This window comes from Pinus tabuliformis, chromosome 7 (genome assembly GCF_031772625.1).
Source record: "Pinus tabuliformis cultivar Carrire ecotype Pingquan chromosome 7, CPIR1, whole genome shotgun sequence".
In the NCBI taxonomy this organism is placed as follows: domain Eukaryota; kingdom Viridiplantae; phylum Streptophyta; class Pinopsida; order Pinales; family Pinaceae; genus Pinus; species Pinus tabuliformis.
Genome location: NC_142293.1, coordinates 1,583,989,501 through 1,584,008,198, shown reverse-complemented (window position 1 = coordinate 1,584,008,198; position 18,698 = coordinate 1,583,989,501). Strand labels below are relative to the sequence as shown.

Below are 18,698 nucleotides of genomic sequence, written 5' to 3'. Positions count from 1 at the left end.
AAATGGGGGGTGGGAGTCCGATATCAGGCTAGAGTCACATGAGGGATGCAGGAGTCAAAGAGCCCCGAACTATATCAATTAGACATCTAATCGCAACAGATCATGAACATACAGAGGATAAATACAATACAGATATGATCATATTAAAAATTTTAAGAAACCATGTAACCATCCATACACTATACAAATATCCCAACAAACTCCCTTTTCTATTAATCCATGCAGCAGTATAGTATTACATCCGGCTCGAGAGCCTCTTATCAACATCACAAAACTACCATGAGAGATCAATACATAACCACATTAACCAAGACAACAGACACAGTGCGGCTCGAACAGCTCCGCAACAGCATTTCAGTACTCTCCTCCTCTTTTTCTTGTTCCACTCGTCCTTCTTTATATTTCTGCACCTGCTTGGACTGCCAGTTCTCTCTTGGAGGCTCCGCCTTCTTCCTCATTCAGCTGCTTCTATTGCTCGGTTGTCAGTATTCTTCTCCCCTCAGCTGTGGCTGCCTACTTCCGCTGTTCCTCCGCAACTATTAGTTCTCAGTGGGTTCCTTCCTCCTTTCCAGCTGTCTCCCTCACAGCTTTCCAACGGCTATCTCCACAAAATGTCATCAGCCTTCCAGGTTGTCATCTAAGTTCTTTAGTTCCCCAAAACGAAGGACCCAACACAATCCTTGGGGATACATAGGATATTAACCAACTTCTCCCCACTTTGAGATGATTCCTCTCCAAAACTGTACTGTTCCTTGCTGGACAAATAACAGAACAAAATTAACTACAAATAAGAAAAGCTCATAAGAGTTTAAGCTCATCAAATCCAGCAAAGGCAAGCTACAGTTAACATATGCACACATCTGAACTAGGCTTCAAAAACAGGTTGGTCACTACAACACAGTCTTCCATTCAAAAGAGAGCTTGGGTCAAAAATAGGTGAAGCTGGGGCCTGTAAGATTTTGAATTGCATAATAACATAAACACTAAGTACATGAAAACATAGGCAAAGGCAGCTAAATTGAATCATTCCCCTGTAATTTTTTTAATACAAGAGCAAATTAAAATCTGTACATTACTAACAAATGTCATGTATTACAAATAGCGATCAGCTATTATATATATATATATATATATAAAGGCTTCAAATACAGGGTGGTCACTACACTACAGTCTCCCGTTCAAAAGAGAGCTGGGGTCAAAAATAAGTGAAGATGGGAACTTTTAGATTTTGAATTACGTCATAAAATAAACACTAAGAACACAAAAATATAGGCACAAACCAGCTAAATTGAATCACTCCTGTAATATTTTAATACAAAAGCAAATTAAAATCTGTACAGTACTTACAAATGTCATGTAATATATATATATATATATATATATATATATATATAAAGGCTTCAAATACAGGGTGGTCACTACACTACAGTCTCCCATTCAAAAGAGAGCTGGGGTCAAAAATAAGTGAAGATGGGGCCTTTTAGATTTTGAATTACATCATAAAATAAACACTAAGAACACAAAAATATAGGCACAAACCACCTAAATTGAATCATTCTCCTGTAATTTTTTAATACCAAAGCAAATTAAAATCTGTAGTGTAAAGTACTTACAAATGTCATGTAATATATATATAGACTCTAATTAGACTCATTAATCCAGCAAAGACAAGCTACAATTAACTTATAGAGAACTATAATCCAGGCTTCAAAAACAGGCTGATCATTACAGCACAGGCCCCCATGGAAAAGAGAACTTGGATCAAAAATAAGTCAGGATGGGACCTGTTGGATTTTCAATTTACATCGTAAAATAACCACTAATAACACAAAAAATAAACAAAGGTGGATAAATCGAATTATTGTCCTGTATTTTATAAATAAAAACTCACACCAAATTATGTACAGTATTTACAAATGTCATTTAATACTTCTAAATAGCCATCAGCACTACTATACATATATATATATGCCCGCCAAAATTAGGTGCAAAGTACTCTTACTGTTGTTCCTCTATCCATATGGTTAACTCTTTTGACCCAAGTCAATTTGAGATTCTAATCTTTGACAATCAGGTCATGGGCTCAGATATCTGTCAGGATTGCAAATGGAAACCACTGCTGTCAAATAAGCTTCGAACAATAAAATCTGTCCTGTATTTCTCCACGTTATCTCTTGCCTTTATTCTCTCATGTTCACTCCTCCCACATTTACACAATACTGTCACATCTAATCTCAAGAATTGCATTAGGTGTGGATCTTGTCACATCTAATATATATATATACCCACTATAATTAGGCTCATTAATCCAGCAAAGACAAGCTACAGTTAACTTATACAGACTTCTAATCAAGGCTTCAAAAACAGGCTGGTCACTACAGCACAGGCCCCCATGGAAAAGAGAACTTGGATCAAAAATAAGTCAGGATGGGGCCAGTTGGGTTTTAAATTTACATCATAAAATAACCACTAATAAGACAAGAAATAAACAAAGGTGGATAAATCGAATTATTGTCCTGTATTTTTTAAATACAAAACTCACGCCAAATTATGTACAGTATTTACAAATGCCATCTAATACTTCTAAATAGCCATCAGCACTTGAAATATATATATAGATATAGATATCAGTGTGTGTATGTGTGCCCACCAAAATTAGGTGCACAGTACTCTTACTGTTATTCCTCTATCCATATGGTTAACGATTTTGACCTAAGTCAATTTGAGATTCTAATCTTTGACAAACAGGTCATGGGTTCAGATATATATCAGGATTGCAAATGGAAACCACTGCTGTCAAATAAGATTGGAACAATAAAAACTGTCCTGTATTTCTCCACGTTGTCTCTTGCCTTTATTCTATCATGTTCATTCCTCCCACATTTCCACATAAGGTGTGGATCTTGTCACATCTATTATATATATATATATATATATATATATCACATCTATTATTTATATATATATATATCCCCACTAAACTCTAATTGGGCTCATTAATCCAGCAAAGACAAGCTACAGTTAACTTATCCAGACCTCTAATCCAGGCTTCAAACACAGGCTGGTCACTACAGCACAGGCCCCCTGGAAAAGAGAACTTGGATCAAAAACAAGTCAGGATGGGGCCTGTTAGACTTTGAATTTACATCACAAAATAACCACTAATAAGACAAAAAATAAACAAAGGTGGATAAATCGAATTATTGTCCTGTATTTTATAAATACAAAACTCACACCAAATTATGTACAGTATTTACAAATGCCATCTAATACTTCTAAACAGCCATCAGCGCTAATCTATATATATATATATATGCCCACCAAAATTAGGTGCAAAGTACTTTTATTGTTATTCCTCTATCCATATGGTTAACTCTTTTGAGCCAAGTCAATTTGAAATTCTAATCTTTGACAATCAGGTCATGGGTTCAGATATCTGTCAGGATTGCAAATGGAAACCACTGCTGTCAAATAAGCTTGGAACAACAAAATCTGTCCTGTATTTCTCCGCGTTATCTCTTGCCTTTATTCTCTCATGCTCATTCCTCCCACATTTCCACAATACTGTCACATATAATCTCAAGAATTGCGTAAGGTGTGGATCTTTAACCATGTCCAATCTATCAAATATCTAAGACATTCTTTATATTATGTCCGTGTATCAGTTTCTAAAATTATGATTGTTATTCATGAGAATCAAATAGTAGATTATGCCCATGTATCATTTTCTAAAGTTATGATTTAATGTTATTCATGAGAGTCAAACAGTTGGCCATAAGTTTCGTCCATTTTGCATGAGGAGAAATTAATAGAAACTTTGAGAAAAACTTCATTTTAAGGTTGACTAAAAGAAGCAGTGCCTGAACTGAAACCTCGAGTGATCGCGGAAGCAATAATGGCTTTATCATGCAAGCTAAAATGGTTTAAACTGATCACCTCTTTCCTTGACCAACTTGTATGTCGATAGGGAATAGCTTGCACAGCTTTATACAGGCAGACACCATGGCTGGATAAGATTGGCTATCTCAAAATAATCGTTGGAACAAGCTCTTTTTTCTTCAGCAAACTGTCAAGCACACTCTAGAAAATTACAAAAATTCTTCTATTTTCTACTGCCATCTGCAATAAAATGGTCCAGCCATCAGAACATTTAGAAAAACATGAATATTTAAGCCAGCTAGAAATCACTAATGAGGAAATAAATGTAGGTGAGATAACACAGAAATTATTAGAGCCTTAATCATCAAAGCCGACAAGCAGTTAGATAAAAACCATATTTGAATGTAAATCCAAATTTAAAAATATTCTTAATTAATTGTAGTACTAATCATCAAACAAAAACACATAATTACAATATGCATAACAGGTTCGGAAAAAGGGTCCTTCCTTTGGGAATACAGATCAGAGTATGTTCATTGGAGAGTCAAACTGTTCCATTTACAAAACAACATATTTTTTATCAATTCTATTATTTCACTTTCCGCTTGTTCTAAAGTAATTTACAAGTGTTTCATCTTCTTCGTTCAAAAATGAACTAGACACTGTTTGGGCATTACAGTGACAAAAATCTGACCTTGCAATTTGGTGGGTCAGAAAAAAGAGAATACGCATAAAACAATTTGAGGAACTTGCTTTCCTATATACCAAAGCCTAAATTTTAGTAATCTTGAGAAAAAGCTACACAAATGAGTATAAAATTTCAGAGTACCGCCAATCTAAACTCCATCCTTTTAAACATCTATGATATCCAAGACAGTTTTAAAAGAGCATTTAGATTCTCATAGGCAATCTGCTAATCCCATAAGTCATCTCAAATGCCTTACCTAAATCAATTCACACCTCCTGTCTTTGTGCTCCATATGGTCATTAACCTCCAAAGTCCTGATACAACTTTGATTCTGAAATCCTCCACAAACTAACCAAACACCCTTGTCCATGGACCCAGTAAAGCCAAACAAGCCCCAAAAGTCTACCAGAGCTTGCTCAGCGAAGAAAAACACCCATGCCTCAAAAACAGACTAGAGGAGATATTTAGCAGCTCCAAATCAATCCCAAGTCCTTATGCAGAACATTCTTATACCAGAAAACTACTTGCATCATAACCAGTCCCTGCACATGAATTACTTATGTGTTGGCTGGTAATTTGGCTAGGGTGAATGTGTTCAACATTGTCCACTTGTCTCAATGAACAAGTGCAGACTCGACATAACTTTTTGGACTCTTTTGAGAAAATTTGTTGTTTTGAGTTTACCATTAAGCTGAATAACAAACCAATCACCAAAGTAAGCACAGCTAAATCCAAATTTGTAGCTACTACCTAACATTCATCAACAGGAGCCATTCATTCAAACATGCAGCATAAAAACAAAATGCTCAAGAAAAGGAAACTTGTGTTGTTAAAAAGCAAACAGACATTCACCTTCCTAACTCCAAGTCCTTGCAGACCAACCATATGAAGTCTAAACCTTTCCCAATCAGTAGTAAAAGAGGATTGTGCAATGCAAGATGCAATTCGCAAGCAAAAGGATCATATCTTAGATGACTACAGAAAAAACAAATATTTAAACAACAAATAATAAAATTTTTGAATTAAACACAATTGAATGAAAAAAAGCTAAAAAAAATCGTAGCTACTGCCTAAAATTCATGGACACAACCCATGCATTCAAATATGCAGCATGAAAAACAAAATTGTAGCTACCGACTAAAATTCATGAACAGAACCCATCATTCAAACTTGCCGCACAAAAACAAAATTCTCAAGAAAAGGGAAATTTTGTTGTTAAAACCAAAGAAACATTCACCTTCCTAAGATGACCCGGCCGTATGAACATTGCAATACCAGTAGTAAAAGTGGCTTTTGCGATGCAAGATGCGACTTGCAATCGAAAGGATCATTTGTTTAAAAAGCTTTCTTTCGATATGTTTACAAAATTTGGCTCTGGCGATTAGGCTTTTTGTTTTGCACTTAGGGTTTCCTATATTTTTTCTTGGCCGCCCTCATTGCATGGGGAGGCACCATTAATGTAAGACTCTAGCTTGGAAATCACCCCAAATATCACTGTGTTTTCTGAGTTTTGATGAGTTTATCAGTGAAGATTTTCGTCAAACAGATTAGTACTACTATAGATGTCTTTTGATGTTTGGGTTTAAATGTATATGAACAGTGAACAAGAAGTACCCATATAATACCCCAACAGCTGACAAATAAAAAAAAGGGCTTTCTAAACACTCTTTTAACAACAGATTGACGCTAGTATCGAATCAGTAATTTGACAAATAACATAAGAGGCGTGATCATTCATTGACTGAACCATTGAAAAATTACACAGAAGAAGGATAAGAGGAACCTGGTTTCATTTAGCAGTCGATGAATAAAACCTATACAGGCCCTATGTTACTGCACTTCAGCAACCACAACTTCAGTAATACGCTGACCAGGACGTATACATATATGTGTAGCCAATAATAATAAATCTTCACACTCAGCCAGCAATAAAAGACACGCTGAATACACTGTATAAGAGGGCTGATAAACACAGCAGATAATAGGCCTGGTAAGGGAGTGTATATATGTCCTTTTTCTGAAGTGAACACGTCCAGATACGCAGAGATAACTCGTCCTACAGAGGAGTACCCGCGAGCAGATTTATATGGATAAACTCGGCCCAGAACAACAATATGACTTGGGGTCCCACCCACGAAATAACTCAGATGAACTCAACCCCTCTACTTGATTATCTCGACCCCTCTTCGACCAGCAATAAACTCCAGTCACAGTCACCAATGAAAGCCAGAGTAATTACAGAACAGAGATAAGATATCAGTATTGGCCCGCGGAATTTGACGGGTTATACGGCATTTTTAACGTATTTGACGTTTAAATATTTATATAACCCGCTCTTGTGATATGCGTTTAGAAGCCGTATTTTTTACCACTTATTTCGAAAACGTCATTAAATATTTTATTATCATTCTTTGCCTGCGGAATTTGACGGCCAAAATCGCTGTCATTTGGCATTTTAAACGTATTTTAAATATTTTATTATCATTCTTTGCCTGCGGAATTTGACGGCCAAAATCGCTGTCATTTGGCATTTTAAACGTATTTGACACTTCAATATTTTATATATCTGTCTCTTCTCTCCAACTCCTACGCTGTCATTTGGTGAATCGAGTTTAGTTCTATTAATGGATTATCTGTGCATTGAAATAAATTATATGCTAATATCATGTAATAAAATTAGTTTCATAATTCTAATATCAATAGATTTCGTGGATTAAAATTAATTATATTAACCTAATATGAATTAATAATACAAATCAATTTATCTCAGCAAATGTATTTAAATGAATAAAGAGTATAAGTATAATTTCGAATAGAAATGTAAGATCATTAAAGGGTACAATTATAATATAATATCTATGAAGATTTGGGAAAATGGAAGTTTATATAAGTACATATAGAGAGTGGAAACCAAAATTAGAAGAAGAAAAAAAGTAAAATCAAAACAAGAAATTAGAAAGAAAATGGAGATATAATTAATTATACATAGTCAAAATCTATAATAATATCTTATATTTTTTAAGATTATAAATAAATATTTAGGAATATTATTTTATAGCTTTAAAAAACATGTTTTACAACCCATGCTAAATAAAAAAAATTGTCATTTGATGACCAAAATAAACCATGAACAACAATTTGACTATTAAATTCCATCCTTCATGGAGATATTAATTTGACTTATGAAAAAGACAATATCTATCCACCATATATAGCTTTTCCTCATAAAATTAAAGAATTTTACATTCAATAAAATGCAAACCCACATAAATGTGTTATCAATTGATTTTTCAAAACTTTACGCTGAAAAAAAAAAAAATAATAATAATAATAATAATTAAATAATTAAATTAAAAATTAGTACAATTATCATCAAGGAAAATTTTAAGGATGGAAAAATTTCTTGAAGTTTAAAAACATTGGCGAATCTCACTAATCCCTAATATGCAAACTATAAAATGTTTATTGATATATTTGTAAAATTATTCAAATTTATAATGATTTTATATATAGCCTCTATACAATGTTGGCGATTTTTAAGGTAAAATAATTTTATATTCTAAAATTTGGGCGAATCGTCTTTTATAAAATTGGAAATTGGCGAATCTTTTTTGTGGAAAAATCATGGAAAATTAGCCCACTGGGCGAACATTAGCCCCTAAAATTTTCTTTGATTATCATAAGCTTGTTTTCAAATCAATATTAATATTTATTTCCAAAAAATTATTATATATATTTAATATTTTATAAATTACAATTTTGAAATAATATAGATATAAATTGGAGGTCATGTCCTCATCGCCCACATCCACAAGTTTTTCAATCAAGTAGTCAAGCAAGGGTTCCCTAAACCTTGGACTGAGAGCCTGATTATCCCTATTTTTAAAAGTGGGGATACAAATAACCCCTCTAATTATCGAACAATTATGATCAGCCCTCTCTTAGCCAAGTTATATGGTAGTATTTTGGAAAAGAAGTTAAGCATATGGCTTGAAAGTGAAGGTAAGCAGGCTAAAGGCCAAGCAGGTTTCAGAAGGCATCACTCAACAATAGACCACCTTGTTACACTTAGGATCATTGCAGAGGAATGTCGTAATGATAAATCCAATTTATTTTGTTGCTTTGTGGACTTTAGAAAGGCTTTCGATACGGTTCCTAGATACAACCTTTGGAATAGATTAGAAGAGCTAAAGGTTCCTCTCGAGTTGAGAGCTACCGCTATAAGGTTATACTAGAATATAATTGCCAAGCTAAAGAGCAATGAGGGGTGGTCGAAAGATATTAAGTGTAACATCGGAGTTAAACAAGGTTGCCCCCTCTCCCCTACCCTATTTGGCATTTACATCGATAAGCTCGAAGGCTATTTAGAGGAAGCAAGATGTGATGGCACGATCTTAGCTGGGATAGTCGTCATCCTTCTTTATGCTGACGATATTGTTCTTTTGGCAAGGTGCCCATCTGATCTTGATAAGCAACTCAGGCTTCTTAAGGATTTCTGCTCTACCATGGGTATGACTGTTAACACTGACAAAACAAAAGTTATGATTATCAAATCCAAGAAGGACACTTACGCTAATTTTATGTATGGCAATAATAACTTGAAGGAAGTGTATTCTTACAAGTACCTAGGAATTGATATTCATCACAAGCTCAACTGGAACCATAGCATTGAGAAAAGGATTAATGGGGGGTGGAAAGCTTATTTTGGTCTTGAAGATAATTGTAAAATAGCAAACCTCGTAATGTGGGATAAAAAGAAGTTCCTCTTTGAAACTTTAGTCACTCTTGTTATCTTATATGGTTGTGAGGTTTGGGGTTGCAGCATCTCCAGAGAATCATGGAGAAAGATTGAACAAATCCAAAAGCGTTTTATAACTTATAACCTGAAAATTAAAAGTAATACACCCTATCCTATTCTCCTTATAGAAGCAGGTCTTTCCCCTATTGAGAGCCTAGCTATGCTTAGGTTTCTGTTGTACAAGCACAAACTCAATAACATAGACGATCATAGACTTCCTAAGCTAGCTTTAAATTCCAGCCAAAACCACCTAAGGCTCAATCGGGGGTGGCATAAAGACACAAGGGCCTAGTTAAACTATTGGGAGATCAATGAAAATGATGCATTGCAAAACATAAATAACATTAAAGATATTGTTACTTCTAAGTTCAAAGAAAAAATGTGGTGTGAGAAAGATTTAGCGGCTAAAAGAAAATTAAGTTATTATAAGAAGGTCATCAACCCCACCCTAGAAGACCAAAAGTATCTCTCTATTTTAACTAGCTCAAAGAAGAAAATTAATATAGCAAAGATTAGAACGAATTCTCATGAGCTCCATAGTGAAACAGGTCGTTGGGCAGTTCCAAAAACGCCATGGATGGAAAGGATCTGCCATATATGTGAGAATAGGAACATCGAGGATGAAAACCACTTCCTCTTAGAGTGCCCCGCGTACAATCACATTAGATCTCAGTTTCACAATCTTTGTTACAATACTGACCTTCCTAGCCTTTTACAATGTCAAAATTATAGTGAGCTCGGGAGGCTTCTCTCCAAGCTTTTTGAGCATAGGAATAAAATCTTAAATCAAAATAAATAATTTGTTTCTTTAGGTCCGATAGACCATTGTTTGGTCTCAGCAGACGTTAAACATCATCATCATCATCATCAAAAATTACAATAATTTATTATATATTACACTATCATCACATAATATCTTTCATGAATATATAGAATTCAATATGTCATAAATATAAAGAATTCAATTATAATAATATAAAGTATTGATATTGTAATAATTTATATATTTCCAAACATTTTATTTAATAAATATAAAAATTACAATAATTTGTTATATATTACAATACCATCACATAATATTTATCATGAATATAAAAAATTCAATTTATAATAATATAAATTGTAATAATTTATATAAATATTAGAATATTTTTAAAGCATAAAAAATATGTTATTATAGGTTAATTCTATCTTTAGAAAAAAATTAAGTTAAAAATTACATTTTTCTAAAATTCTTATCTCTCAAAAACAAAAATAATAATATAAAACTAATTCAACTATAATTATTATTATAGGAGTCGTCTAACAAGGTGGAGGAATTGCCTTGACAGCCAAAAGTGGACGGAATCCGCGCAAAAAAAAAATCAGAAATTCTTGTAGAGGCAGTGTTTGAATTGTGTTTTTGATGGTGGAAATGGATTCAAGGACATCAAAAATGTTTAGGACACCTAAAATTTTGAAGTTTAACAATTATAACTTGGATTTAGAAAAATCCTTTCCTGATTTTCTCTAAATATGACCAGAATTTCCATAGACTACACAATTATTATAACTTTATTATTATAATTAAACATCCATCACGTGCCATTTATTTATAAAAATTATATTATCTTAAAAAACTATTAGTTCCACCGTACCTATTCCTCCCATAAAAAAAATGTGCATCATGCAAGTCACCTTATTTCCATAAAAATCCTTTCCAGATTTTCTCTAAATATGACCAGAATTTCCATAAACTACACAATTATTATAACTTTATTATTATAATTAAACATCCATCACGTACCATTCATTTATAAAAATGATATTATCTAAAAAAACCTATTAGTTCCACTGTACCTATTCCTCTCCCATAAAAAAAAATGTGCATCATGCAGGTCACCTTAATTTATTGTTTTAAAGTTTTCGTTGATAATGGTTTATGATCTGTTTTTTTTCCCATCACATTTGATTAACAAAATACGCATGGCACTAATATATTGTTTTAAATTTTCTGTTCGATAATTATTTAAGATTTTACTCTTTTATACATGACTTTCGATTAGCAATAAATACTCGTCTCACTATGGTTCCAGTGATAAATACTCGGGGTACTATGGTTGAAGTAATAAATCATTTATCAATGACACTATAATAATGTGATAAGCTTGGGATTCAATTGCGAATATGTTGTACTTTAAAATAGGTAAAAAATAATAATAAGAAGTTAAAGGTGTAAGAATCCAGCAGATGCGTGTTAAGCAAAGCAGAGGAGGAAACAAACTATCATATGTTCTTTAAATGCACGGTCTCCCAACAAATCTGGTATGAATTAGCTTCTTATTTTTCTTTTCCTCACCTCAATTTCATTTCTATTAATGCAGCTTTTGCCTAGTGGGGAAGACAAGAAGCTTCCAAGCGCCCAATCCTTCCCATCACAATATGGTGTCTTTGGAAGTGGAGGAATTCAAAAATCTTTGAAGATTCAAACATCTCCTTCAAATATGTTCTGTTTACTTTCTCAGCACTCTATCTTTCCATCCGAAGATAGGTCGAAGGGTGCAGTATGTCTGGCGCTTAAGTTTCGTTTTTGTGCCCTGGATCAATCTCTGCCTGCTTCAGGGGACTTCCATTAGGATGCTATGGGATCCCCTCCTTGTATATGGGGTTTCTTTTTCTCTTTTGCCCATTTCTGTAGCTCATTATGACAATGTTGATGCTAATGGTTTTCATCTTTTGATCCTATTTGGTTCTCCATGTTTTTATTTTGTATGTCTCTCAGCTATATGTCTTCTTATATCTGTTCTCAGATGTGGTCTCTTTTCATGAGATCCATTCCTCTTTCTGTTCTCACAGAACATGATGTATATGTTGCCTCAATATAATATATTGCTTTTCTTTCTGAAAAAAAGAATCTAGGGTATAAAACACACCATGCATATAGGAATTAAACAATATATATTTGACATGAGATTTTGAAGTGGTTAATTAATATTAATCTAATTTTAACATGGCCGATAATTAGATAATACATTGATGATTACAAAGATAATGTATTTGAAATTAGAGAGATTCAATGCATTATGATAATAAATTTTTGTTTTATTTAATTTTTAATATAAAAAATCAATAAAAATAAAAATAAAATGATAATTTTAAAATAACATTGTTTTTTATTTTAAATTTCAATTTAATAAATATTTTATTATAATATATTAGTATAATAAAAAATTAGATATATATATGATTAGTGAAAGAAAAAAAAACATAATACACCAAATTTAAACATTCACGAATATTTTTTATAAAGAATGTGATACTCTTATTAAATAGGGGAGGTTGCATCATAGTTAGTTCCTATTTTGAGCAGGGAGCCGTGGGGCTTGGCAAGCCCAAGTGTCGGACAGCCCAGGCATATAATAAACGCCAAGATAGTCAGCCAAAGCCAAATCTAGACCATAACTCACTCTGTTTTGTGAAGACAAAGTGAAAATCTGCAAAGGGTGGCTATGCGTCCTGCTTGTTAAGGCAGATCTCATTTGAATCATGGCAGATTCATTAGCCCAGCCTTTGGGCCAAACTCCCAGCTTCTAGGAAACGTGCAACTGCATCTTCTACATAATTATTTGCTTGTTTCACTGTCATATGTTCCCCAAACTCAGAATAGTTTATGGGCATGTCACCCCAATCAACTGTGCAACAAGTATAACAAGTTCCTCCTTCATAGATTAGATAGGTGAAGAACTATATGTTAATACCAAACAAATTATCCCCTTCCAGAGTGATCTGACAACTAATTCGTGAGATCGAAACAAGATGGTTTAGGAGGTATCAAGATATTTAGAAAAAACATACTTCCTTTCAGACATGAGTGTTTAGGTGATTGGTATTCAGTAATAGTTTAGCAGTTAAAAATAGGTTCCATCACTCTAATCTCACCAATGCTGCTTAAAAATGGAAACTCAATTTTTGGCTACTTGATTTTTGGTTGTTGCTAAGTGATGAGAGAAACATTATTTTACAAAGGTATGGTGCAAGCCTATAGCAAAGGGATCATGAAATCCTTGAATGAATCTTAAAGGTAAATATTGTATATTTCATTTGTCCCTAGCTATCCTCCCTATTGAAAACCATGGCTATTACACCTATCTTGTAAGTGAAATGTAATGACAATGGACATTACACAATATAGATGTTTTGAGACCCTTGAATGTTTTGTGATTCTTGAGAGGAATTAATACTGGTAGAAAAGGGTGATATGAGTAACTCGCTCTATTTTGTGAAGACAATGTGAAAATCCGCAAAGGGTGGCTATGCTTCATGCTTGTTAAGGTAGGTCTCATTTGAATCATGGCAGATTCATTAGCCCAGCGTTTGGGCCAAACTCCCAGCTTTTAGGAAATGTGCAACTCTTCTACATAATTATTTTCTTGTTTCACTGTCATATGTTCCCCAAATTCATAATAGTTTATGGGCATGTCATCCCCAATCAATTGTGCAACAAGTATAACAAGCTCCTCCTTCATATATTAGATAAGTGAAGAACTATATGTTAATACCAAACAAATTATCCCCTTGCAGAGTGACTTGACAACTAATTCATGAGATCGAAACAAGATGGTTTAGGAGGTATCAATATATTTAGAAAAAACATACTTCCTTTCAGACATGAGTGTTTAGGTGATTGGTATTCAATAATATTTTAGCAATTAAAAATAGGTTTCATCACTCTAATCTCACCAATGCTGCTTAAAAATGGCAACTCAATTTTTGGTGGTTGCTAAGTGATGAGAGAAACATTATTTTACAGAGGTATGGTGCAAGATGCAGCAAAGGGATCATGAAATCATTGAATGAATATTAAAGGTAAATATTGTATATTTCTTTTGTCCTTAGCTATCGTCCCTATTGAAAACCACGACTATTACACCTATCCTGTAGGTGAAATGCAATGATAGTGGACATTACACAATATAGTTGTTTTGAGACCCTTGAATGTTTTGTGATTCTTGAGAGGAATTAATATTAGTAGAAAAGGGTGATCAAAGTTGGGCAAACAATGTAAGAGACAAGTTTTAAGTAGAGTTTCACCAGAAATTGGGGGAAAACACATTTCTAAAATTCAAAAACTCATATATAATCTCAGACAACTGGAAGCAAACAAGGCCTGCATCAGACAAGAGAATGGGTGGTAAAACACTATAATCTCAGACAACTGGAAGCAAACAAGGCCTGCAGCAAACAAGAGAATGGGTGGTAAAACGCTATATTCAACATAAATAATCATTGTTTACAACTTTCCTCATGACAACATAGTTAGATCTTCTGGGAGTTGTATGACAGTCTAACGATTTTACATATCCAGGCCAGAAATGCCATACATATAAAATATTGATTAGAAATAAATTTATTCTTTTGACCGGTGGATTATCAGAAGAGTACACAAACTCAATTTTGTTTTGTCACTTGTTTCAACACTCCGCATCTGAGATTTTCTTCTTCCCCGAAGCACGATTCTCAGCATTAAATGCACATATTTTTCGAGTTTCACTAAGTGCTAAATCTTCGCCATACACCCTGTATCTTCGCAATTATTGAAGTAAATTCTTGCCCATTGTTACCTTAACTTCATGGCCAAACCTCTTCCATAGCTAAGGCTTCATTGACAGCACACGGTCCAACAAATAGAAATATTGCCAGCGCTACAAACAGAAGTTACTACGAGTCACACGGGAGCTTCAAAGGATCATCGACCCACGATTTCCATGGGTAAGCAGAACTCCTCTATTAAGCCTTTGTGCAAATTTGATGACTGCCATTAATAAGTACAGTAGTGAATTTTAGCTTGGAAAAGAGTTGGAATGGCGATGATCAATACATTGTGTCTTTGAGAAAGAATTTGTTGTTTGGTTGAGCTTAGGAACTGACCCATTTCAACGTATCCCCCGATGACTGTGAAGCATATTAACACATAATTTTGATGGAACAGTGGTGATGCTTGTGTAGTCATTTTTTTGTGGTTTTCCTGCGCCATTAATTTGTAAGTATTCACATGAACAATGGCGATGCATTTGAGACTCAGAAGTAAGCCTGCGGGCTAATTCTTAAATACCCTACATATGCACATTTAGGCATCTGCCCAGCTAGTTTTAGCTAAGCCCTTTGCCAAATTTTCATTGCCATATCCTTGAAATATGTATGAAATAGCTGTGGGCAGTTAGAGACAGGGAGACTGACCTTAAAATAGATTCTTTTTTATTTCCCCTCCCCAAGTCTGCCATTAGTTCAAAACTGAAATCAATGCCAGCGAGGAACCCCTCCAAACACCTACTGAACTTGTTGAAATCTAATTCTAATGAAATGAAGAAATGTGTTTTTTGTTTGAAATGCAGGAAAGCAGGTAACCTATGGCTCCAAAAAGCAGTAGACAGAGGAAACAGAAACCAGTTGTTGGGTAATCATCAGGGCCACAACAACAACCATGAGACCAACATTTAGGGACACAACAACCAATTTGAGGATTAGAAAGCTTCTCTGGTTGGGGAGAAATATACAGAATATTTCAAGACGAAGATGACCCACGGGTGGTTCCTCCAGCTGACCCTGATGATAGAGAGATTGATGAAAATGTATTTCCTAATATCATAGCAGCACACTTGCCCTGCTTAGAAAGAATTGAATGGATTCTTAATCATCCTAATACAGATGTTAGGACCATAGTGAATGACCAAGGAAGAACCATAACCTCTTTCCAACCTGTTAAATTATAGAAGTAGTACAAGTTCTATAGGCCAGATGTCTTCATGACCACTGCCTGGGTGCAATATTTTAATAAGACAAGAGAGACTCTAAAAAGACTGAGTAAGTGGTGGGCAGAAGGCATAAAGTTTCAAGGAAGAAATGATGGCATCTACCCTTCCATTCATCTTCGAGTTCCATACATCTATGCAGTTGCCATGGTAAGTAGGATCTATGGAGAACCAGATGCAATGCATGTTAAAGAAGCTTGGGTGCCTTTGATATATACCATAGTGGAAGAGGGACTAGTTTGAAACTGGGCAACCATCCTCTCTCATACCTTGAGACAGGCAATCATCATAGTAAAATAGCATAGCCCTTACTCCCTTTGTGCTCACAATCCTTTTCTGGGAATGTCATGGGCATGGAGCATATCCAACATTCCCGTACACGTGTACTATAAAGACCTCAGAGAAAAGAAGTATAAGATGAAATATTCACTCATCTGTGATTCCTTCTTCACCCAAGTATTTCACTAATTTTTGGCAAGCCTACTCCAAGATTCTCAGATGAGGCCATGAAAGTTCTGAGTAACATAGGGGATTGGTACATTGAAAGGGATTTCACGTATATCAAAATATATGGAGCCACAAAATCCCCACACCTGCTCCCCAAGTTCGTGCCTGATAGATTGGTGCTCAGGGAAATAGCCTAGCAAACAATACTACATGGTTTCAATGCCTATCTAGTTAAGGAGAAGCTAAAAATATTTATAAGCTATTCAATGTGCATTGGCCATTATGGCCTCTTAAACTCTGTGTTTGCAAGGATTGAGTCTCATGCTATGTTGGAGTATGGATTAGCAGATGAAATATTTAGAAGGCATGATCCATACGGATTGCTAGCTCAACATGCTACCCAAGAAACAATCTTATGGCCATATTCCCATGACTCCTGGGAAGACAAGGAAATTGAGAAAAGAGACACATCTTGGGAGGAGGTCCAAGTTAGGATCAGACAAAGAGATCAGTTGTTAACACATCAACAGAAAATGATATTGCAAGAGCAGAGGAAAAAAGAATATTTCTGGTGCAGAACATGAACTCAGTTACATTATTTCTTTCATGTCAGATAACACTGAATCATCCTATACAAGCAGCTCAACAAATACATCTTTTAAAAGGGCAAAAAGTGGAAAGGGAACATTTTAGGATCTTTCCAATGGAAAATCAGCCATGAAAGTATTCCAACTCAGAATGAAAGAAAAATAGTTGTAGCCATTTGACAGAAATTAGAGTTAGTCTGGATGTCATTGTGTTTATATCATTGCACCGAGCTAACCATTTCAATTACTTTAAAATATCGATGTAACATTTATAACAGGGAAAATAAAAATTAAATGTCCCTTGTCTACTGCTTAACAAATAGAAAATAGAGGAAAAAAAACCCACCTAAATCCATCTTCATTTGATCTTTTAAACAATAGGTTTGAATTTGATGTTTTTATATCCCTCTCAGTGCTTGATAAATTAAGAGTGGGGTTAAGATAAGTCTATTCTAATTGTTAAATAAGAAACCACACATATAGCTACAGATAAGAATATTCAACACTATATAGAATATGCAATAACTTACGCATTGAAAACGATATGTACAATCAATTTCGGCAAAAGATGAATTGGAAAATTATCTTGCTTTTATGCACTACCAATTTTGGCAAAGGATAGAACTAGCAATTCGGCTTGCTTTGATACATATATCTGAAAACCACAAGCTTGGAGAATAAGGAAACTGTTTCATAAGAATAATGAAGGAGATTGGGACCAACAAAATTCCAAGCCAAAGAACATGCAAACCAATTCTTGCAGCTTGTAGATTAAGTACAAATGTTCCAGCATTTGCATCCCATATGTAGCGAAAAGTGATGAGTCCAAACCCTTGAACGTCGTGCAATTTGGGAGTTGTTAGGCTCGCTATAATGTCTTCTATACCAATTGAATTCCCCAAATGCTTTGTTGGCATTCTAGATCTCATTCTTTCAACACATCTAGTCAAATTTCAACATTAATTAATTAAAACCTTCAGATTTAAAATACGTTTGGATAATTGAATTTCTAGCTCACTTATCTAATTCAATGAGAGTGTTGATTCCTGCAAGTTACTCCAATGAGCTGACAACTACTGCTGCTAATGTTTTCTTTCTATGTGGCTATGTTGTCAAAATTCAACTGCAACTAGAACAAAACCTTCTGCATAAATAGATTCTCTGCTAGACTATTAGATTCTCATGTCTAAATATAACACGCAAAGGGCATAAATAAATACCAATTAGATAACGCCACTAATACATATAAACTACTTAGAAGATTAAAGAGCAAGAACAACTAGGAATGAAAAAATTATCGAATCTCTCTCTGTATATAACAAAATAGTTGGCCAAAGGCCAAGAAACATTCAGACCAATGTGACTTCACTAGATGAATGCACCCAAAGTATGTATGTACAATTGATGAAGCCCTGACCCGGGGTTTTGATTCTATTTCAGATGTTTGGAGCATAACACATATTGTAGGAATGGTTTAGGGATGGTTGCAATCAATCATATGGATATTAGAA

At 34.3% G+C, this 18,698-nt stretch overlaps 1 long non-coding RNA gene across 2 annotated transcripts; it reads right to left on the bottom strand.

Annotated features, from left to right (window-relative positions):
• Window positions 1-614: 614 nt before the first annotated feature.
• Window positions 615-6,931, bottom strand: LOC149254139 (uncharacterized). Of its 2 annotated transcripts, none has more exons than XR_016266263.1 (3): window positions 6,351-6,931; window positions 3,937-4,119; window positions 615-755 (listed from the first exon to the last, which is right to left on the bottom strand). It is a non-coding gene; the product is annotated as an uncharacterized LOC149254139 (long non-coding RNA). The 2 variants fall into 2 exon arrangements; XR_016266264.1 differs by lacking the exon at window positions 615-755 and adding an exon at window positions 3,346-3,564.
• Between the last annotated feature and the right edge of the window lie 11,767 nt (window positions 6,932-18,698).